Genomic DNA, 25,298 nt, shown 5'->3' with positions numbered 1-25,298 from the left:
ATGATAAAACTTTAATGTCTCACTTGTGGAAAAACACTGCATTGAAAGCATAACAGAAAATAATGTGTCTCTCTCACTTAATATTTGCAGTATGAAGCCTATTCTTCTTAACACCATTACACCATTAAAAAAAAAAAAAAAAAAGAGAGAGAGAGAGATTGAAAATAGAGCAGTGACCCAGTCTCCTGCTGGCATTTTGCTGTTGACACTAACCCAGGACATCATTACACAGCTACCTCAAAGACAACTGGGCAAAACACATTGCCTTGGCTGCATTTCTGCACAAGGTTCTTCTGTCAGCACAGACTCTGGGTTTTTCTTTAACTCAGAGATCTTTTCCAGGGGCTTCTGGAAAGAGGTCATTTCCAAAGCAGCAAACTTGCCTGAATATGAACAATTTTGCTGTAGATTGGGAAAATGCTCACTTTTCCCTTCTACAAAGTGTTTTGAAATCTACCAGTCATAAAATCAGCCTTCTGAGGAGTTTTCTCCTTTCAGCAGTGCCGAAGGTGGTCAGCCCCAACAGGAACAATGCAACAGCTTGAACAGGCTTAGCCTTGTGCACCTATTTTTTAACTTCTGATTTTTCTTTATTAACACAAAATTCCCAAACAACTGTCAACAGACCATATACTGTTTATATTGGATACTTTAAAAAGACTAGCTTGGTTTTTATCAACTTCTTATCTTTAGCTAAATATTGACTCTGTTCAGATGTCAAAAATAATGAGCACAGAACTGCTTAGTTATCAGTGAGGTACAGATTCTGTTCATTTTATTTTCAGTATGCTTAGTCCTAATGAAGGATGCTGGGAGAGTTTCTAACAGATCAAAATTCTTATCATGCTAAGGACTGTGCACCAGAAAAACAAGACATTTTAAATTTTAGAACTCTGCTTGACATATTGGATGAAGTTATAATGGCCGTGCTATCTCTACTCTTTCTTCCAATGCATTTTGGCACAGGTAAATCAAAGACACAAAATCAGTGGCAAGGACAGAATAAAACTATGTACTGTAGTAGATATAAAATATATTCTTAAATGATAATAAATTAAAAAAAAAAAGTTAGAGTCTCTGTGCTGCTCTATGTGCCACTTTTCCATGTAGAAAATAAGAAAAATGGATGCTCAAAATAAATGGCACAAATTTAGTTTCTTGAAAAGCAACAACTAAATAGCACATGCTGCCTGGCTTCTCCTGTATGCTAGCTGAAAATAATGGGATGAAAAATTAGATGTATTCAAATCAGGAAGAAACAACTGCTTCACTTGAGATATTAGAAAGATAAGTTGAACATCTATGAAAGCCTAAGTTTTCCAGTTAAATACTATTTTAAAATAAGCTTTATGCCTTATAATAAGTTCAATGTGAAAGAAATCTTTTTTTTTCTGAAAATGAAAAATATCACATTATTAAAAGTAAGAATTTTAAGATATTCCAAATGAAAAAACAAGTGACGGGTGTACACTACTGAAGAGGTATTTAGGGTTAAGTTATATGAAACAGAGAGAAGACATTGCAAATGCACAGGTAGATTTTATTTTGACTGGTCATAGCTGTCATTTATGAGACTGCAGAGAAATGTAGAATTGTCTGTCAGAGACGGCAAAGAATTGTTTATTTTGTTCAATAAACCGTTTTATATGCATGGTATCACACACTACAGAGTATGCATTCATCAGCCAGCACACTCATCTCTCACAAAGCAATTTAACAGGATGCTGCCAACTTGAAATATAAAGAATCTGAAGTTGTGTTTGTCCCCCACTCCGAGAGCAGCTTAAAAGAAAATACTTTCAGGTGTTACAACTGCGCCTGCCATTTTTTTTCTGACTTTGTAATCATATTTTCTAATCAAGGAGAATTTTTCACTTGGTTATCACTGTGTGACAGATCTGCCCATTGGAAAACTGTTTGCATTACCAAAGGGTGAACTAGGAAACATTATGCCCTTTTATATAATACTTGTTAATAGTAATAAAAAGCCTCATATTTGCAGCAATTACAGCTGAATATTTAGAAATAAATGCGACTTTTTCTTATGTGTAAGCATTCTTTAAACTACCTGATCTGTTGGCCCAAGTGGCAGACACTAGCATTGGCTTGCCAAGATCTAAAACACAACCAAAATATCAGTAATCTTACAAATTTAGGTGCCTTTGCTCCTGCTGAATGTGCCTAACAAAATTGCTCCAAAAGTGTACAATTTTATTTTTTTTTTAACAATAGGGTGTGCTAATCAAATATTGTTCACAACTTCAACTAATTCAATGTAGCAGCTGTTGGAGGATTTAGAAAGAGCTTCCTGGATTTTTAGCCTGAGAAAGATAAAAATATACTAACTCAATGAAATTTAAAAACATCCCATGGGAGCTAAAGGCAGGTGAGCTCTTACATTCCAGGTAATTGCATTTCATATGTAAGGGATGTCTTAAATCTACCAGGCAAATCTACATGAGCGGGAACTGTAGTATTTTATACAAATTTCTTGTTATCAATATTCCCTACAAGATCTGCTGTTAGAAATTATGAAAAAAAGAAACTTGTCATGCTATCTCTTCATTCTGTATAAGAAAGCATAGCAAGTACAAATTAAAATATATATATCAAATGTACCAAGTCTTCCATATGAAAATTAACAGATTAGAACTCATACATGCCTGGTTCAATAAGTACCTAAAGTCCAAGCGGCTATCAAAACTCCATTTGATTAATGTTTGGTAGTCAGTAGCGAAAATGGAACAATGTGTAGCAAACTACAAAATCTCAATTTTTATTCCATTAGTCTAATAACAGCCATAGGTTTTTAAGATAATTAAATAATTAATTTATTTTAGCCTATTAAAAAATATTCTGAAATATTAAGGTTGAAAATTATGTATAAGAATTATGTTTTGTAAGGACTACTTTTTGGGTTGAGTTATGCTTTTAACAACCATTTAGTTACTTACTTTCTTACTACTATTACCATTTCATTGACCATTTTTACTGTGGTCCACAAAACTCAGGTGAGTTTAGAACCATATTTCACACTCAGCTAACCTGGAATACTTTCCAAAAATTTCACAGATGTGAACAACAGTCATGAGCAGACATTTTAATAGGTTTTCCTCAAGCTTTCAACCAACCATTCGTTGTGTCTACTGCTCCACATCTACCCACCCTTCAACATTTTTTTGTTTGTTTGTTTGTTTTTTGATTTGTTTTTTATGAAAACCAAGCTGCATGTCCATGAAAACATGGCAGTTTTGAACTTGGACAAATATTCCCTTATAACCTTTTTCTTTTTTTGGTTTATTAATGCCATCTACAGCTAGAAATACTGCGCAAAATCAGCAGGGCAGGGGAGAGGCCACAGTTCCCAGAGCTGATCTCAGGGTCCTTGTGGCCAATTGCCAAAATCAGTGCTTTCAACAGTTCTGGCTGCACCCATGGTGCTGACCATCACCCTGGCTCCTCTCCCCAGGGGAACAGGGACAACTTTCTCCTCCTGCTTTCAAGATGAAATCTGCAGCAGAAGACATCACTAAATAAAATAACCAGTACAATTTTTGCTAACGGCTTTGACTGCAAACCTAAAGCATTGTATTCGCTATAGATAAAATGATCTGAGTTTTGTTTCTACAAATACAAAAGCAGCCACCATTTCCAAAAACAGATCTCCATGGGGCAATTGGTACCACTATGCAATCCTCTCTTCTCTAAAACTGCACAAAAATACAAATCAGAATGCAGGAGATGCCAGAACATATATTTCACAGACATCTTTAAGATTTCTGAAAATTAAATTATTGATCTTTCTATTCATCTTAGTTTACTGCAATTTAAAAGCAAAATTTATTCTTTGCTTAATACAATAGCTCTAAGCAGAACATATATTTGGTCAAGTCTAACCAAACATTAATTTAAATAGAAAATGTGAACTACAGTTAATGAATACCTTCAACTCATGAGACAGTGAAAAATAATATAATACATACTTCTGTTTACCAGTCAAAACTCTCCCTGATTCATTACCATCATTCAATCAGAAAACCATAGTGTACCACAGCTTACCAGTCTCTCTTATTTAATTGTTAAATGAGTTCTTCTTCATGGTTTTATATCACAAACATCTCAAAAACATTACCACACTGAAATTCCAATGATAAAGGAAAGAGACAGAAAATTAACGTGTAAGAGGTTTCTCTGGGTTGTATCAAGTAACTGTAACCTCTAACTTCTTCATGTATCTTATTAGGATAAAAAATGAACCCCTTGCTTGAACAGAGATATCTTCAATTTCTGAATCTGTTAGTCAGGTTAATCACAGGTCCTGTGACTTACCTTATGCACCATCTGCTCTTTCCTTTCCCCGGAGTTTATTTCCTGACCTCTCCCCAAGCTCTTCAGAAACTCCACAGATGTAGCTTTTCTCCAGCTTCCATCCCTCTGTCTCCAGGCCAACCTAAGGTGTTCATCATTGCAATCAATCTCAACTGCACAAAGCAGAAGAAAAAAAAAAAAGATTATTCAAAAAAGATGTGTTAAATGTTACATGATTTTCCATCATCTGCTTACTGATAAACTTCTTGTTTGGCAGGCCTTTGCCAGATATACTGTATTTATAGCCACTAGGGACATCAATCCTAATGCAGTTGTTAAGGCAAATTTAGAAGTAAACTTATGCCTGACATTTATTTATACATAATGCTAATATTTATGTCCTATCATTACTGTATTCTTTTTTGGCTGCTTTCTATTAAATCAGCATTACACAATGCAGACAGTTGGGAGCTCTTTCAACCTAATTTACTTTATGTGCTTTTCCCCTAAATTGAATATATGCTACTGCAGACAATTTTCAGAATGGAAGTAAAGATTATACAGAATAATTCATACTGCAGTAGCAAGTGCTAAAATCTGAAGATAAGCTATCCCTTCATTCTGTGATTTGTGAAAACACTAGATCATTTCAGACATATATTATGTCATCAGCACAATGTTTCTTGCATACAGTCTGTGCTATCATCATTCTAGCCAGATCTAGCAAACAGAAAAATATTTAGGTAATCTGATTTTACTTTAAAAAAAAGGCAGAAATATATTAATAAAAAACGTCCACCAGGCCAGGGTGTTCTGGCATAATTCAAATTAAAAGGCCCCAAAAGTTTCTCCTGAAAAAATATTACATTTCTGTATTGTGGGTTTAATATTTAACTTATTCCTAACATTTTTCTCTACAGCAATCACAGGCAGCCCTTTCATGCTCAGAAACATCATAAGTTATGGTCCTACATTGTAATTTCTTCAACACCAAAGGAATTGTAAGAAAGCACCTGCTCTCTCTAGGTCCAAGTCACACACCCGCCGCTACGCAATGACACAACTTAATGCGGTGAGGGGCTTGTTATTGTTTAAATCAGGTTGCTCTGGAGCATGACTCCACAAAGAATCACAGCAGCAAGGTTAAGGGACCATTGAACTAAGGCAGCAAAGGTGGTGATTGTTCACCACCAGAGAAGTCTGATATGGGTTGATATGGGCGGTGAGAAACAGTCCTCAGGGGACTGGTTGACTACAGTAAACTAGACAAGTGCACAACTCCACTCCAGGTGGAGTTTTTAAAGGAAGCTGTATGGGTACAATGAAAGCTGGACGTGCAACACTTCCACGTCACAAGTCACAAGACCGAGTCAGAGGTTCTGAAGCAGCCATTGCTGATGAAGAGGAGGAGGAGGAGGAAGGGGGAAAGACAAGCTTTAATTCCTTTACAGTAAGCTTTGGCATCTTCCCTGCAATATAGAAATGCCTAAACTAATTTTTAAGTGATCAGTCTAGCTTGTCAGCACTGTGCTCAATAAGGACTAATCTACCCTGCTTCTCAGCCTCTATGATAGTAGACATACCTGAAAGGCATGAACACACACAACATTAAATATATTTCAATTAAATGTGAGATATGACATGGTTTAAATCAAGCTTGACAGACTTCTAAACCACACCACCATGAGGTTATAGGCCAAAATCGTATATGTCCAGTTGTCATAGATCTAGATACAAAAAAAAAAAAAGGAAAAAAAAAAATCAATGGCATAAAACATTTAATCTTTTTAATATCAACTTACAACAGACAGATTCCAGAGCCTTTTCTGCACTTTTGCATATCCACACTGTCAGTTGGATTCTTTGTAACTGTAGAAGGAAAATATTGCTAATTAAGCTGACTTGTGTCTCACCCCAGACTCTTATCCATACTCTCATCCTGATTTTAGTATGGCAATTTCAACACTCTAAGCAGAATACAAATGTGGAAGGAGAATATAAGGGTTGTATTTTCCTTTCCATAATAATATTATTTCTGGTAATTTATTCATTTTAGAATTTCTTTACAAATAACCAGATGCTTTCAGTTGCACTGTTTTTGGATATCACAATTGCCAAACCAAACTATTTATCATAACAGGAGGACACATTCAAGATATGCATTCATTTTGCAGTAACGCTTCATTTTGCCTGTAGCTAAGCTGTAGCATAGCTGAATGCCCAGGGTGGTAGCTAGGAAGTTAACATGCACAGACACTTTTGAACGAACATTACTGAGAAATTCAAACAGTGAAATCAAAATGCAACATCCACTTGAGACACTCTTTGCGGAGCCCCTCCTTTGTTAGCTGTTAGTAAGAAGATAGGAAGATAGGTTTGGTTTATGTAGTAAAGCTGTTCTCTTTCACAAACCCAGAAGGGACCCATTTGTGTCTCAGCTGTAATACAAAGTGGGATACATACGGCAAGGCAGTAACCAGATGCAAATCTGTTAATTGTCTGGGTGTGCTGTAGTGTCTGGCTACCAGCAAGCTCACATAATACAGACACAATAAAGTTGAATGAACTAGGGAATATTATCATTTGTTTATCACGTACTATGAAATATCTTTTGTCTCCTCATATTAACATGATAGAGGATAAAATGGAGAATTACATATATAATTAGGCTATTTCACCACTACTGTATACTGTTTATAATAAATAGAAAAAAAAAAGATGGAAGGACTGCTCTTATAACAACATTGGTTTTAGACTACATAGGACTTGAGGCAAGACCGGATATCCTGATTTAGAAGAAATGGACATCAAAATTTTATGACTTCAAATGGTCTCATAAGGTCTGCTCCATTTTGATTAATTTGGAAAAATGGACGCTTCTTCGGTGAAAGCTGAATGTGGGCTCCTTATATCCTTATAGTCGGAAAGAAAATATGAAGAATGTATTTTGTCTGGAAAAATGGGATGTTAGAACCACATTGCTCATCCTCAGAAACCAAAGGGTTTTTTAATTTACCTAATTCATTATCTTCTGTATATTTTTTTTGAATAAACATTTGACAGTCTGAGAATTACCAAATCAAAAAGAAAACTAACAAGCAGCAATCAATTTTGCTCATGTATCGAAGCCTTTCTAACCAGTAAAGAGCAACAAACAATGAAGGAATAAGGGAGCAGGAACACAGAGCCCCAGTAGAACTGTTTAAATGGAAGGGGAAAAAAAAAAAAAGGAAGAAAAGGAAGGAAAGGAAGGAAAAAAAAAAAAAAAGAGACAAAGAGAATTACTTCTTGACACAAGCATTAAGCACACAGCGCCAGACATTGGGAGAATAATATCAAAATGCAGACTCAAACTCAAGTAAAATATCTAAAGCTAGTTTTAAGTAAATAACTCAAGTACATGTCAACTTAAGGGTAAAAATATATTTTTGTCCTTTATTGGGATAAAACTAAAGACTTTCAAATATTATTGCAATATGTCCTGGGCTCTACAGTCCAAATAGAAGAATTCAGATTTAGGGGTTGTTTTGATTTAGTATTTCTCTCTCTCCCACTTTCTTTTTGTTTGGTTAAAAGTAGAAAAAGAGACTCAAAACCTCAGAAGTACTCAAATGTAATCAGGATTAACCCATACCCTTGAAACAGCATATTTTGAAGACAATAAGTGTAATTGAAAACATTTAAATCGGCGCTCCAATATCTTAATTTTTCACTACTACCTACCTGTTGATGGTACGAATGCATGTGAGAAAAGATCAAAATAACTAAGGAGATTAGCACACACTTAAACTAAAACAGCATGAAGAAGAACTTTGTTAACTTTTGTTGACAATCCCATTGAGTGGAAAGTGATTTCTGACAGGGTTCTTATTTAAATCCTTCTCACAAGCCTCAGCCTAAATGTACAGGTGATTTTTTCCTTAATTTAAATCAGTTCACCTATCCTTAAAAGAAGCATATAATAATACGTTAATACTGTTTATCATTTATCTAACTAGGGGACAACATAAAGAAGGTCCAAGTTTTTGAGCACACAACATTTTTAACAGGTTTAATAGGTTTTAACAGACACAGCAAACTCCAGAATACATTGGAGTTAAAAGAACACCCATGAACATAAGCTAATGAACAGTTTTAGGTGACATTAGACTCATAAACTGCATTTCCATAAGGAAACTATGGCTTTGGCCCGTAACTGAGCTCCATGTAGGCCGACTTGCAGGACTGTTTCTCACAGAAATATTTACTAGTAGCATGATGAGAGCCTCCCTGGAAGGTTCACAAAGCCATTCTCATTCCTTCTCTGAAAATTTCCCACAAAGCAAACAAGAACTATACCTCATAGTTTGAGACAGAAATGTAACCTACTCAGAATGCTGCAAAATAATCTAATACTAATTAAAACAAACAGGCTTTATTGAAACTTCTTGCAGAATTTATAACATTGATTATAGAATCATATCTAGCTCAATATGATGCCCTTTATAGCAAAAGGTGGAACATTGGAAAATCATGGTAGATTTACAATAGAACCTGGACCTGAGCTTTTCTGAAACTATTGTCTTTGTACATCTATCAGATTGATGATCTATCAGTATCTGCTTACTTTTCTCATTTTTCATGCAGATGTGTATGTGAGAAAAGGGTAAAGGAGATAGCTACACCTGTTTCTGTTGGTAATTTCAGAGAGCTTAATTTACAAATTTTACATTGAGAGAGGACAGCATTTAGGATACATCTTTAATAGTGTTTGCTCAGTTCATTTTCAGAATTCAGAATTTTCATAGGAAAATTCTGTCTAGCCAGAGACAACCTTATGAAATCAGAGTGTGAACATGAAATTGGAATATGTCCTGAAAATGGCAACTACCTTAAAGATGGAAAAATTCTTTTTTCATAGCAGAAGCCACTGTTTTACTGAAGCTTCATAAAAATGTTTCATTGATATTATTTCCTACATCATCTTTGCTAACAAAATTCTGCATCAGCTCCTATTTTTTCCATTAGTATCAGGAGCAAGAATCATTGTATTTCATTAAGTAATAGCAACTATGTAATCATTTATTAAACTTGCCTCTGAAAACTGCTTCTTGTGTGAGACTGTCAGAATCTACTGATGCTCATATTTGTGATGTAGTGCGATAGTGCTGGGCTGAGAGCAGAAGACAAAAGAAATATTATACAATATGCATTTATTCCCAGTACATACTTTTAAATGTATAGCTGTATGATTTAACACTATGATAATCTCATTCCTATTAATGCAGAATCCCAGCTGTGGTATCGCAATTTATGAGACTTATTCATTCACATCCATCAAGCTGCTAAGTCTTTCATCACAACAATGTTTTCTAAAAGAGTTGTATTCAGAGTCATTTTAAAATTTAATGCCAAAATGTATTCTATCAAAAACCTCTACCAAATAAATCATTTACTTCTCACTCAGTTTAAAACTGTTTACTTATTCCACATTTGACATTGTTTGACACAATCCACAAAACATTTTTGTTGCCACATTCAATTCTCAGGCTATTTAGACCCTTCATGATTCTGATACTATCCTTTTACTGAAAAGGTATTAGTGGTATTTGTTAATCCTTGCCATGAAGAACAACACAGTTAAAAAGTTCTGCATGTTTTAAAGAAAAAGTCCTTTATGTTTTTATCTAGAATAGAAAACTGATGGTATTCTGAAGGACATGCACTTTGCTCATGACAAGGACTTTTTTTTAAAAACTTGCTTTTAGTGAATATCATGGAACCCACACAGCTCATAAAATTGTTCTTCCTGCTCTTAACCCACAGTATCAGAGCTGATGACATATACCCCAATTTGTAAAGCATTTAAGCACATGTTTTTCTTCATTTATGAATAAAAAGCCTGGGCTGGAATTAAAGATGCTCATGAAAGTGAAAACATTCTCCAGGTGAGGTGGAAGGAAGTTAGTGAGTACTCTGCTAAAATGCAGTCAACATAACCACATGAAAAAAGTAATGGATTTAAGCACACTGTGAAATCAGAGCCTGAATTACAATTACAAAGCCAATCTCCATCTTCTAAACATTACAATTAATACTGTCAGCCAGCAAGGACCTACCAGAGGGCCTGCAATCCTTTTATTAGGAGCATTTAGTGCAGTCCATTGCTCACACTCAAGTGACAGAACCGGTTATTGCCGTGATCAGAATATCACACATACCACCATCGCACCAAGCCCAAACAGCTGTACAATCAGCCTGTAAGCAATTTGTTCTAGCATGCAGTCACATCAACATGCAAAATATGTAAAAATTTAAAGAAAACAGTTTGAAATCTTTGTTTTCTGGGGAAAGAAAGATCCATGCAGATCCACCAGTGTTAGCAGTGATCACAGCTAAGAAACAACTACCCACTTCACTTCCTGGTATCAGGGGGGAGAATGGGATCTGGCCAAAGGAAGCCCACCAGCTTTACATTTTTCTGGGCACAGTCTTATTGTCTACCAGCAAGTTTTATCCAAGCACAGCACACAATTTGCGGTCCACCACGGTGTATATCCAGAGTGCTTAAACTTACCATGTGTATGCTACAGACCCCTTCATCTGTGTGTATGTGTGTGCAACAGGCACTGGGAACAAGCTGGGTTGGCTGCACATCCTCTGGCCACCTGAAAGCACACACCAGAGACCTGCTGATTCACAACACACATGCTGCATGGATTATTTGTCCATATTTCCAGGACTAACTGATTTGCAACCATATATATACTACTGCAATACAGTGCTTTTAGGATTTCAAGATGTATCCAAAATGGCTTTAAAACTGAACAACACTCAGACTGTAAGAAGGCCTCTCTTTGCAGGGACAGTGAAAGAGCGTTTAGTGGATGCCAAGAAATAATGACTCACTGCCACCTAGAGGCAATTCAGATAGTCCCTTTCCTAGCCTCATATAAAACCTTTCCTCATTCACTGGCTTAAAATGCAGATAGTCTACACTTAGTTATTATGAGCAGTAGATTAATCTATGAGGAAAAACTTGATGAAACAAAGTTGACAATAGAACTATAATTAAACTACATCTACAATGTACTTCAGACAGTAGAAAAATAGAATATATACAACTCTCAACCCCTCATCTTTGTTTCTAATCATTTTAAAAAAAATCAAAATATTTCTAGGTCTCCAGATTTTTTTATTTTTTACCAACTGTTGCTCCACTTAAAATCTTGCTGATTTTCTGAGTGAAATGTTGCATTGAGAAAACAATTTAAACACACAGAGCTATGAAACAGCCCTAGACATTTAGTATTTGTTTCTGTCATTACCATTCAGACTCCATGCAACAAGTATTTCCCATCTATGCCTATGAAATTTCACACAGGCTAAGTTAAATACATCAATGTAAAATAATCACAGCTGAGAGTGTTACTTGCAGAAGACAGTCCCAAAATGCATGTGCATACCACCAATACAAAGCACTTCCAAGTGCTTGATGGCAGCAGTACCTAGTGTCCCTCTGGGGTGAGTCACCCTAGTTGTAGGGGGTGATGCCTCTGCACATCGGGAACCATCTGTAAGCAGAGCTTACTCACACAGTTAAGCTAAACTGCATAGACAGAGGGTAAAAGGAATGGGAGTAAGGATGACAGGATTTCTGGCATGAAGGACATTTATGGTCACAAAATTGAGGCTTTAGGTTTAGGACAGTGTGGCAATGAGGGAGAAGAAATGTTTAGAAACTTGCTTTTAGACCTAGGTGAGGGGGAAAGGGAGTGGATCCTGGTAGTCTCTTACTCTTGGCCTGGGGTACAGAGCTACTAACGCTGCCAAAATCCCCACAGCTTTTGCTGCCACTTCTTGCGGTGCTTGAGCAAACAGGTAGAGCTTGGGATCTCCAGCATTAAAGAGTTGGATCTTATCAAGTTTATTCAATGATGACCAAAGGTAAGGGAGAGAAACTGAGTTATTTCAACAGGAAGGAGTATCTGGATTAAAATCTTCCCCCAGTTCTCTGCCATCTGTTATAAAAAGACCCTATAATAAATGCTGTACTCTTGAAACTATTTGAAAGTTGCATGCATTTGGAAAGAAAAATGTTCAGTCTCTAGATTACGTAGGTTTTAGCTCCTGGGTTTTTTGTTTTGCGTGTATCAAAAGAAAATGATTTGGCAGTATAAGGATAACAGAGCTTGCTGAGAGTTGTGACAGGAGAAGGGCCTGACTGAAAGCCGTTCTTTCTACCATCTGTACGCTTCTGTTCCAATTTGTATTGGCTTCTGCAACATTAAGCTCTTTACAGGTGGCACAGGAGGCATTTGGTTGGTAAAATTCCCTGTCTTCATTTATTTTCATAACTTTCACTGATATTATCATTTTGGCTGAAAGTTTCCACCCTGGATGTCTGCAAAGACTGCTGGATTTAAGGGGTGTGTGTGAGTGTGTAGGGGTGCTAAAATCCAGCAATCCTGTTTAAATACAGTTAAACAAACAACTTTTGTAAACACTTTAGAGAGATTGAAAGGGGAGGGGAGAGCACAGCTAAAAAAGTATTAATTAGGTTGTTGCACTAATACATTCTAGTACCACTTAAAATTTGCTAGGGATCTTCAGATTTACTAGAGAGTCACCATTTGTCACCATCTATCTTTTGAAAGACAGGTTCATCCATATTTGGCCAGGTTCTATAGCTACACACAAAAAAATGTCACTTACACATGTCCTGCAGAAATTTTCAAAGAGCTAGTAGCTGAGTTCTCTAAAGAATCTGTCTTGAATGAGAGTGATCCTCATAGCTCCTACAAACCAAAAAGACAAAGGACTGTATTAATGCATCATTCTCATTAGATATACTCCCACCAATGCAGGATTTATCCTAAAACTGTCACAGAGGCTATTCAGAAGATACTGCAAACTGATCAAGAGCAGAATTACTAGGAAGGACATTATGATGTATCTCAACTGCTCCATTCATCCTCAACCTCTTTTTCCTGCTTATAAACTCCCAAGACAGTCAAGAGAGGTTCTCTTCAATATTTTAATCATCAACATGATGTTGGGAATAGGCAAGAAATTGCAGCAATTTTCAGAGATCAAGTTGTTTTTTCCAGGATGCAATTGTTATAGAGGGACAAGTATAAGAGAGCTCAGCATTCTTATAACACAGGAACTGCATCCATTCTACACATGGCATTATGCTTTTTAATTAGCCACTCTGTTTGCCTCTTTTTAGTGCACATGAAAAAAATGGAAGACGTTGTTGCCCAACTAGGACTTTCTGTCCTAGAGAGGACAAGAAATACAAAGCAGATTGAACATGGAGGAGAAGCGCCTCCATGAAAAGGAGGATGAGCACAAGGCAGGAATGATGGCTGTGACTGAACTGCAGCCATTCTTGAGCACTATCCAACTTTATCGCTGGCTAGAAATATGCAATCTGCATGATATTCTGATAAAAAATATATTCTCCTCATGAAATCTGTGTTTTTCACAGCATTAAAAATACCTGAGAAATTGACATTTTTCCACTGTGAACTTGAAATGACAGACACCTCACTGCTGTCAGGAGAATATTCAGATTTACTTAGTGCCTTCATGCAGGCTGCTGAGGACTTTCCACCTCTTCTTTCCTTATCAGATACCTAGTATTCATATGTGCCTAAGCCACCAGTGAAACTGGGGCCAAGGCCTTGCTCACCTCCTTACCATCTCCAAAAATGAATGGAGAGGAACTGACACCAACTGCACCTCCTGGCAGGTTTTTAGCAACTGAACTGAAAAACTCCTACCAGTTTCACTTTCTGTCTGCAGAAGGCAAGTCATCTGACAATAACTTGCTGGATGAGCAGCTTAGAAACAAAGGAGTGCTCAGGGACCTGTTAAGATATGAGACATAGATGATTAACCAGATAGCTACAGAGAAAAAAGCAACAAGAAAACCATGACATTCAAATACCAAGCAGCTAGGAAAAGTTTTGGATAAATTACCAGCCAGAAAGATGCTCTGAACTGCGAAAATGGACATTACTTCTCACTGTTTGGTTCACACTCTGTTCAGGGGAACAGAGTTTTTCTTCTTTCTTTGAAATGATCACTGTTAGATGGAAGAAATACGATTCCATTATCAGTTTATTCCCCTCTTGGGATGAACTCATAAGCCTCCCTAAAATTGACTGTTTGGGTCAAAAGCATGAGGTTATTATACTCTATCACACAGACAGTACTGGTATCACAAAGAGGAATTTCAATTGCAGGATTATCTGTTTACCAATACATCTTAATACTAGGTATTATCATTGACTTTTCCCCCTGGGGTTTACCATCTACATCAAAGTTAACAGACCTAATTGCGCAGCACCATATTACACACAATTTTAAAGACTCAGCCCAACTGAAACTGATTCACCTGTAGTGTCAGAATAGGTACGTAGCAGACAGTCACTGTCAAAGTTACTCTGCAAAAGTGTTTCTCAGATTCATTGAGTGTTAGGTGCTTTTAGCTCTTTTGCTTTGTTGGCACCCTGAGTTGGCAACTGTTCAATGCCTCTAGAGCTGAGGAGTGAGAACTAACCAAAATTTCTGTTTTAAAGTATTTATACTTTGTCCCTGATTTGGAGGAACTGAGCTGTTGCCAGCCACTAGAGATAGTTAGCTGTTCTTGGGCTACTGGAAGCACTTAAGGAGGCCGTTTCTCACTCTCCTGCTCCTCAAAGAAACAACAGGACTGGGTGGTGCTAATACCCAGCAGCTCACTGTCTTCAGTAGGAACCAATTTCCCTGCTTTCTCCCTCTGCACCACTACTATGCACGTGCATCAGCCTTGTACCAGACCTGCCATTTGTTAGGCCTTCCCCATAAAAGATTTCAAAGCATTAATCTAGCAAAAAAAAATTAGCTCCACAAAAGGGGGTTTGCTTTCTGCATGCTTATCTGACTCCCAGAAGTGTCTGGCAGGCATCAAAGCTGGCATGAAGGAAGGATGGAACTGCAGAGCCAAGTGAAAAGAAAGCAGGAGTGAAGCAGAATGGAAAAACTATCTTTCAAATAAGACAATGGTTAAGAGCCTTGCTAGATCCAGACCTTAAATCTATAGGGCCCACATGACCCATTTCCTACAACACTTTTTCCCAATCCAGCAGTAATTGCAATAGTGTCACATTACCTCATCCTTACACATCTGACAAGCAGATACAGTTACTTGGCATGGAAGTTTTTGCTCCTATTTCTGGCATTCACTCCACAGACATGCAAGTATTTCAGAGTAACACTTTCTGTATGACTCAGAGCACTTCAGAGAAGCAGGAAGATAATATATATTCCGTTTATCATCAATATAGATCATGAAATTGGTCTAATTTGTATATCTGCAGAAAAATCAGTCAAGCTAACCTATGTATGATGAAGCTACCATGTCACAGAGAAATTTCCCAATAAGCTTTTACAGAAATGGACAATATTTTGTAATGGTAACTCCAAAAGTTATTCAAATACTTTGCTCTCAGACACCCTAGGAATATGTGAACAGTAACAGAAACATTGAAATACAACTGCTACTCACTGCAAGGTGCTTTTCATCATAGTCAATCAGGTGATTGCTATCAGCCATTTTCCTGGTTGTTTCAGGTCCAATCTTATTTTCAATATGATTCTCAATATTTCTGTTATTCAGACAAATCTCCCTTGGATTCCTATAATATCCTACTGTGATTTTTTTTACTAAATGAAAAAAAAGAAAAACCAAACAGGATATGAAGCTTCAGGACTGATTTGCAAAGAGAAATTAACTCCCTTCCAGTAGTTGCTCAGGGAAACTATGACAGCAGTATCTGGGTGGTAAAAACTGATGTACAAAATGTAACTAGTCATTAGACGGTAATGTACTATCAGGATTAATGGTCAATTGTTTTTTCTTCAGAGGATTTTCTCCATGACAAGGTACAGGTGTCAAGGTTTCAACAGATCTTGACTTTTTTTGGCAGAAAAAACCAACAACCTGCAGTTTGCTGAATATTTTCCAAGTGTGGTTCCCAGTTGCCATAGAGGTAGTATACATTCTGGAGAAGCTCCAGCTGAACCAAAAAGCAAGCAGTTCTCAGCAGTGCAAAAGTTATTTTGAGGCTGTCACACACTCCAGTAGGATCCAGCAGTGATTTACAAAAACTACTTCCTCAAAGGGTTCACAAATCCTTTCTCTGGAGTTGGTCTGAAGCCTCTGGAATACACAAGTGCTGCAATACGGGCTTACAATAACTTCAGAGATATCTATGTCTAAGATTTGCCATCAACTGCATCACACTAACTGTGGAGCAACATCATATGAAGTCAGAAAGTTAGGCTATCCTGAATCAGTCAAGTGCAGGAAAACTTTGAACGTTCCTGTACATTGCAAAGAGAGCTCACTGAATTATTCTCACAGAACAATTTGTTCAGTCATACTGATGCAGTGGGTGCTCAAGACAGACTGCCAGAAGGCTACTATTTGTGTGAATTCAATACTCAGATTTGATTCATATTAATAATAAAATACTGATCTTGCTGCTTAACTGAAATAGTCAAAATCCAAGCTGTGTTCATTTGCAGCTGGTCAGATATGTTGCAGGATATTTGCATGCTCTCCTGACTGCATGAGCTTACAAGCATATCTAACAGCTTTGAGTAACTGAAAGTAAACTGCAGCTCTTTCCCACAGCGCATGAAACCTCGGAGTTTGCATTCTGTGAATATCTGGGATTGTCAAACTCTCTGGAGAGCAAGGGGAGATGAAAAGAAGTATTTACCCCAGCCCCAATTATAATTGACTCCAAAGGACACATTTTGCACGTGAGCATGCTGGGGATATCTAATCTCTTTCAACACGCACAGGCATAAAGCTATCATCATGGGATATCTAGGAAGAGACAGCGGTTGCTAAAAGGAAAACTAGAATAGAAACAAAAATGCTGGAAAGGCACTGTTCCCTCCTCCCCTCTAAAATAAATTCAAGAGAAACATAAGCTCTCTCATTAACATATTTCAGTGTCGTTTAAGAGATCATCTCAAAAGGCCTATAAAATCTCCTATACAAGCAATACCCTTCCTGTCACTCTGTCAAGTACTTATTAGGATCTGGAATGACGGATCTATTTTTGGTCACTTTTGAGACCTGAGCTGAACTTTATTCTGAATGCCAGTTCTTAAAAAATGGGTTCTTTAGAAAAGAGGTTAGTGGACTGTATTCCTCATCCTGGATACAGTTGTTCCAGCTATGAGCCATGAGCACATCAGCACATAACCTTGGCTGTACAAACAGTAAAAACGTACCTACAGCAAACAGTGATCTTATTAACATTAGGTCTCCTGCTACTCTTGATTAAACCAACCAATATAAATGAACCCAAAAAATAGTATTCTGCAAGCCAACCAGCCATGTTAAATTGTTTCATCTACCATAATGTCAATGTGTGAAACTTTCAAAATCTATAAGTATTTTCTAATAAATAATGACTACTGTGGATCAGCTCAGCTTTTAGTCATAGGATCCTTTTTGTAGCAGAGGAATTCAACTGACAAATCACAATAGATGAGATTCCTTAAAACATGTAAGCAATTTCAGAATAAGTCTCTTATACTGATGAACATAGTTAATAGCTAAAACTAACACAATAGCTAATAGCTAAAATTATTTTGAATGAGAACAGTCATAAAGCACTTTTGAAAATTTCACCCCAATGTTCTAATTATTGCTTTGAAGGCAGATATTCACTTTTATTCTTAAAGAAAAATTTTAAACGTGGTCCTGTTTTCATAGATTCTTATCTTGATATCAATTCATGAATTCCTTGTGAAAACATATTTTTTAGAACACTTACACAAGATTTTGTAGAAACATAACATCAAAATTGCTAGTCAGGACAGAAAAGGAAAGACAATCTCTTGTTCACAAGTGCAGGCCAGAACATTCTATTTTTAAGTAAGATTAAAATATAAGGTTTGCCAATTTGTAAATTTTTTTGCACATCATTCTCCCACCTTTAAATGAGGAATGCTATTTTCAGTTTTACAGAAGACTAAATACAAATATCTTTTTCATCTTTGGCTCTCTAGAATAGAAAAAGCTCATAAAGCCAACGTATTACTGTCATGCATTAGTATTTCTGCTGATCAGGCACCTAACACTAATGTACAAGCTACACATTACATCAGGATTAAAATCTGTAACAAAGAAAATATGGAATAACTCACTTGGGCTCATGGCCATTATCTTTCATTTCTTTGCGCAAAATGCACTCAAGTCAATTATGGTTCCACATAGAAAAAGAATGATATAGAAAGTTATCATCAGTCAAGATCTGAAAATTAAACACTTGATCCTACAACAGAAAGCAAGTGCTCAATCAAAAGTAGTCGATCCATCTAAAATACTAGCATATTTATTGTTAGCTTTAAAATAGCAGTAGTAGTGAAGTCACTTGCTAAATAGGGGTAATTGTAAAAAAAAAAAAAAAAGTAAAAAAAATTGTAAAAAAAACGTGAAACAATTGATCTTCAAAAATTTTCTGAGAATCCTGCTGATTTTTATTTATTTTTTTTTTATGTCCAGAAATCTAACGTAGTTTGCGTTACACAGGAGAAAACTGTATTTTCCACTCCGTTCCATTCATTGGCTTATTTGGGGGTGACATGATTTGTTTGCCCTTGAGGAGTGCCACAAGATGCCTTTGGAACACCACGGGAAATTCTGAGAAGAAGGTGCTTTATAGTACCTAGGGTAGCAAATTATATGGAGAGAAAATATTCAGTGAAACAGGCAGTTCTCTCTACTCAGCTTTTCATACTTGGATGCTGGCAGTAATTGCTGACCAGGGTACTGAGAGTTATTGCAGTCCTGCCTGATGCCTCAGCAGCAATATACTCCTGATAATCCTAATAAAGCACGACAGGTGAAATTTTCTTTCTTGTGGGGAAAGGAGGTGATGTTTATTCTAAATCCAGCCTCTTCAATAACAGGACTTTGAAATGTCTTCACTAATTAGTTCTGGCTGCTTGAGGGATTGTTGCTTCTCTTTTATTTATTTATTTATTGTTAATTAACATAATTTTCTGCCCTCATCTAGTTCTGCTATTGTTCCCTACACTTTAAAAGCATAACTGTTACAGAGAAGACTTGGATGCCTTTTGTATTTCTGTTTAGTTTCCTTTCCTCAGAAAAGGACTTTCTCATATTAATGTCAGAAGCATTTAATGTCAGTTTACTAGCTAGTGTTAAGATAATGAAGCAATGAACAACTGCTGAAGGAGGGTTTGGTCAGGAGCTACTTCAGAAATAAGTTGTCCAACACAAAGTGTTTTATAAAAACTACTTCTATTCTTAAAAATGTACATCTTTTATGCTGCTGAAAAAGATATAAAAATAAGAAAATATTCAAGTTTTAGTATTATAAATTTTGGTTCCAACCTGTATTTTGGAGAATTGTACAAAACGTTGAAAACATCCATTAAAAAAAAAAAAGTATTGCCTATTTTGATTTTAAATAGAAAAAGTATCCATTGTCCACTGAATTACATTTTTAGTAAAACATTTTCAACTAGTTCTAGCTAGGCTAACATCAAGACATAAAATGAATCTGCATGAATCTGCAGAAAAGTTATTTGTACTTTAACTAAAAGAACTGAAGCTTACACTTATTCAAGAACAATGGAAATAAGACTAAAGATGATTGAGCAGCTCACATGGTATACGGCAACTAATAGGGAAGCACGAAGCTGTTTAGAGAGAATATAAGTATTTAGGCCTATTAACACCACGCTTCCCTTAATTAACATTCCACTGACCCTAAAGAAGTAACCATTGGACTTCTCTGGGCATGCGGACCACAGGCTGAAAACTATTTCATTTCTGTAAAGAAAAAGCATAATCACTTTAGAATAGATGTTGAAAAAAAACAATGAGAGATAGCTTTGGAGTACCGGTATAGAATCACTAAGCTTGGGATAGAATACAAAAAGAAATTTCTGAGATTATGAGAAATAAAGAGTAGAAATTGTGTGAATGGGGGAGACTAACGTCCCAAACTTTGATTGAATACAAACACCATCACTAAGAGCCAAAGGATTAGATAGTCTCAAGCTTGCTGTAAGACAGATTTCTTTAATAAATGCCCAGTGAACCAATGAAAATTAATGCTGCTTTGGACACAGGTTTAGCAAGAAGCAAAGTCTTACAGAACAGCTTTTCACAGAAAATAATCTTGGACTGAGTGATCATGAGTTGATTCAGTCTTTATCAAACTGCAAAACAAACAACAGGTCTGTCTATGACTAATGTTCGGGATTTTTAGAAAGGAACTAAAGAAACCATACAGCATGAGTTCAGGAATGCAAAGCTTTTAAGACACAGAAAGTAAGGAATTACTTTAAATCAAAGGGCAGACACTATTTAGAGTCTGCATTGCAAGGAAGAAAGAAAGCTAATAGAAAAAGCTTATGGACTTCCTTCAATGACTCAGCTCCTTTTGTACACATGCAAATTCTACCAAGAACAAAGAGAAAGCACTATTCCTCAGAAATTACAGGATGCAGAAATCAGGAAAATAGCTGAGATCTCTCTTCAACTAGACCTTACATTTACTATTAAAACAAACAGTAAGAACTCTTTACAACATTTAAAATAAAGAAGCATTGGGAAGAAAAAAGTTGCAGGGCTGCAAATATAGATTAGAAATTAATACTAATCTCTCTGATCCACATATTTAATGTGTGTTTTGCCTCCATTTTCTAAAAAGTTAATGATGGGGACATTAGTGGAGTAAGGAGTAAAAATGAAGGCAGAGAATCAGAAATTATGATACCTGAGAGAGAAATAAATGTTAATATTTTTAATACCTCATAAAGCAAAAATAAGAGGGGCTGGATTATCTTCATGTTAGGATATAGATATATGAAACTGGCAAATGAAATCACAAGTCTAACTGCTACAATTTTTGGAGGCAGTACCTTATCACTGGAGAATAGTAAATGCAGAAGCTATATTCAACAGAAAGGAAACAAACAACAATTTTGGAACCACTATACTTATTAACTGACTTAATCCAAAGCAAATACCTAGAATAACTTTTGAAGTATGAATTAAGGGTAGGGAGAAATGGAAAGTGGTATAAATTATAATGTGGCTTTATCAACAGTAGATCATCTCATATCTCTCTCATCTCCCCTTTCATAAGATATCTGATTTATTAGACAGAAGAACATTATTAATCAGAGACATTTAAATAAGGCACTTGATACAGTATCACCACAGAAAAGGTTTGGTAAAGGTGGGGAATCCAGGTGTTAATACAAGGTTTCTAAAGCAGCTAAGGCTAGAGGGATCAACAGCTAATACTGGCTAGGTAGCTATGATATGAGAAGATGTTACTAGCTGTCTGATAATGAGTGAGTCCTGTTTAGTAAGTTATTTAAAGATCTTAAGGAAAAATACAAATGAAATTAACAGACAACATTACCATATTAATTTGACTGAAAAAAAAAAAAAAGAGAGATAATGATATAAGGATGGAAAGAGCAGATTCTTTCATTTGGGGTCTTTTCCTGGGTCATTAATTATGGGTGATTACATAGGTTAAAAAGTGCAACAACAAAAAAGTAGATATATTTGTCTATTGGAAGATGACAGTAAATAGTCATTGCTAAAGCTATGAAAGGGCTAACAAATTCACAAATACAGCAGGAAAGACATTTCTTGTGAGAGGAACTGAAAAGCCTAATTAGGAATATTGTGTACCATTCTGGTTAAGTAGTTTCAATGACGATGAGCAGTAACTGCAAAGAAAGATTATTAGAATGATTACACAGAACTAAACTAAGGGGTGTATTTCTCCCTCAGCATCTTATCAAGGTTCCTATTAGCAAAAGATTCTTATTCCATATCCCGTGTGGATCAGATCCTGACTTTGTCCCTTTGGTTCTTCCAAAGCTCGTTCACATTCTGTCTGTAATAGTTTATGTGATCTTGAAAGATTTCCAGTTCTAAGCACAAGTGGGAGTAGTGGAGATCATAGACATGAAGGTTACTTGGTAATCACATACCAGTCATCTGTCTTCCTAAGCTCTAATCAGAAACAGATGCATAAAAGGCCAGCATTTGATGTTCTGATTTTATCACTCTGATCAAACAGTTAGGAAAAGGGTGTACTCCTTCTGAAGTCAATAGGACATAAGCTCAAATTAACTCTGTGCTAAAGGACTCTGATTCATCAGACTTTCTAGTACTTCATTTGTAAGCCAAATTGTGGAACGTATCTGTACTCTGATGTCAGTCTACTTATGATGTCAGCCTACTAGCATTAGAAAAATTGGGATAGCAATCCTGAACTGATTAAATGGCAGTGTAATGAATTTCATATACTGAAAGGCAAAAATGCCAAGGAGTCGGTTTTTCAAGTGCTCCACAACAGAAGTAAAGAAGGCTGATGACAAAATTTATGCTGCAGCCACTTAACTCAAATATGTGATACTGGTGTCAAAAACAAAACTCTTTAGGAATAGCTCGGACGGACAAACCCTTTTGATTCTAAGATCTGTACTAGTAGAAAGCTCAAAGAAAACCAGAACTGATGTATTTCCTGTGGTAACTGGCATTTGAACCCTCTGGGCAGCTGAAAGGTCAAAGTGTACAAAATCTCTGCATGTGTCTTTTTCATCTATTTTCCCCATCTAAAGTATGAATCATTTTTTTCTAGAACTTTGACTTGACGTACTGTTCAACAGGAATGAACAGTGAGGCACATATTCAATATGCAGGCACATATTGAATGCTTTCAATAAATAATACAAAATTGCATGCTGCTAACACACTTCATTACCAGGTAAAAACACAAAAAAGTAAGTCACCAGCACTTTTCAATGGTCTCTGCTCTCTGTCCCATTAGCCAAATGCAGCTACCTTAGTAGCTTTGCTAGTCTATATTTTATTATAGCTGATGTAGAGCTAACAACAAAAGAACCAGAAGCATCTTTTTGCTTTTGTTCTTTCATTGTCCTTAGTTCACTGTCCTCTTCATCAAGTTTGGACAGTGTGGTCAATGTAATAGTCATAGCATGATCAGGAAAATGACAGAATGCTGTTTTTCATCTGCTGTATAATTTTTCTATTATCTAGTACTTTCATAATAATAAAGACATTATATATATGAGAATGTCATAGCTCATGCAAATACAGGAATAAATTTTACCACTAATTTTCTCAGTATGAAATCATCCCAACTACAAGGCTAATCTCTTAGAGGTTTTACATCAACATATTTTAACTGAGTGCATACCACAGTTACTCCTCTCTACCTTTTGAGTGAGAGAGTTAAAATGAAAGAATCAGTCTCTGCTTATATCCAAATATGAATGAAACCAAACTAGAACAAAAGAAGCACTTCACTAAATTAAATTATTAAGGCCCGTGACCATTTCTCTTGTTAAACACATATGAAAAAATTTCAAAAGGTTTTGCATGTTTCCTATGTTCTTTTTAACCTGTGGTCTATTTAAATCCTTTTATGAAGTCACTAGAAGGACTTGTCTTTATAAGGCTTCCAAAACATCTCTAAGGATAAAGTTGTAGAGCCTACAAAGACAGACTGAGGGGAAGAAAAGTCTCAAGATCTTAAGTGTTTATTTGCCACGTGACTGATTCAGCTCAATATTTCATGAAAACAAAAACAAAATGACTAATAGCACTATCAACTGCTCACAGTGTATTAAGGATATACCTCAGTAACTGCTCCTTTAACTGCTCTGACTGTTCTCCCCTCCTGCATTCAACTAGCAGTATGATTATCTGACAGCTGGTAAACATCTTCCACAAAACAGACAGCTCTGTGGCTGAAGGCAGGTAAAGGAACGAGACAGAACAACATGCAGAAATCTTGTATGGAAAACTTTCCATTCCTGCTGATCTGCCTGTACACTTTAAGAACAGTTTGCCATCATTACAAGCAATCAACATTGTTCTATTCCAAATCGTGCCTGACTACCTTTTTATTATTGTGAGTTCTCCATTTATCTCTGTGGAGCTACAGAACACGTTGGGGTTTTGTGTTATTGTTTACTCCAGTCCTGCAGGCCTTTTTTGGAGAAACCCAGACATTTGCCAATGATAGTTCTACCCAGTGACCAAAAATCCCCAGGACAGCAAACAGTACACTTGCCTGAATTATGGCTGGTCTCTGGAGTATCACGAATAGTGTTCTGATGAACAAAGCCTTCTTAGTCCCCATCCTTGGTTCATATTTTAACAAAATCCATCTGGTAAAAACCCTATAACATAACTAAGCTTTCCAACTGTTGTAAACACTTCATTGTAACAACGTGGGTAACAATTCATTAAACTAATACCACTAGTTAGAGCATATAAGATCAGAGAACCTCATTTTTCTTTTTAAAAACTAAGCAACACTCAACCTCTAAAACACCTGAAGTACAGCAGTCAGATCCAAAATAAGCAGATTGAAACCAAAGTTCTATCAGCTGCTTTATGGCCTTGGAATATCTATATTTCACCTGTGAGTATAAGGCCACTAGTTACATCATGTTTTATAACTCTTATATAAATAAGCATCACAACAATTTAGATTGCAAATGCCTTCCATTATAATCCCTACCTCCTTTTTTTCCTCTTTTGATCAAACCAAAAAACAATGAAGCAAAAAACTCACTATAGTTTACTAGGTTGACATAATCTATATTGAAAAAATAAGAAGAGGAGTGACAAAACATAAGTAACTTAGGTGCATCCTTCTTAATACAAAGATTCTAATGCTTTGCTCAAAGAGAACACTTTCCTCAGGGATTCTGGAAAAAAAATGGGGAAAAATCACCCCTTAATTTCAGATAGTGAGCTAAAATCACACAGGATACAGGTAGTGAGCTAAAATCACACATGATACAGGTACGCTGATTAGTTCAAAAGTATGCACCAGGTCACTGAAGGCAGCTTTGTTAGAGGGAAGTAAAACAGCTGTATTGTGTTCCAAGTTGCATTTGCA

The 25,298-nt window shown here is 36.3% G+C and overlaps 2 long non-coding RNA genes across 2 annotated transcripts in view; both read right to left on the bottom strand.

Moving 5' to 3' along the window:
* LOC106032381 (uncharacterized) overlaps positions 1-13,308 on the bottom strand; it is a 38,367-nt gene extending 25,059 nt beyond the window's left edge. The window contains exons 1-4 of the long non-coding RNA XR_001204828.3: positions 13,003-13,308; positions 10,865-10,955; positions 6,111-6,177; positions 4,330-4,481 (exon numbers count right to left, since the gene is read on the bottom strand). This is a non-coding gene — a long non-coding RNA (uncharacterized lncRNA). The remainder of the gene's footprint in view (positions 1-4,329; positions 4,482-6,110; positions 6,178-10,864; positions 10,956-13,002) is intronic.
* Positions 13,309-14,115: 807 nt separating this feature from the next.
* LOC106032382 (uncharacterized) overlaps positions 14,116-25,298 on the bottom strand; it is a 34,971-nt gene continuing 23,788 nt past the window's right edge. The window contains exon 3 of the long non-coding RNA XR_007168140.2: positions 14,116-14,380. This is a non-coding gene — a long non-coding RNA (uncharacterized lncRNA). The remainder of the gene's footprint in view (positions 14,381-25,298) is intronic.

The sequence above is a fragment of the Anser cygnoides genome, chromosome 4 (assembly GCF_040182565.1).
Source record: "Anser cygnoides isolate HZ-2024a breed goose chromosome 4, Taihu_goose_T2T_genome, whole genome shotgun sequence".
Classification (NCBI taxonomy): Eukaryota; Metazoa; Chordata; class Aves; order Anseriformes; family Anatidae; genus Anser; species Anser cygnoides.
This window is presented reverse-complemented; position numbering and strand designations above follow the sequence as displayed.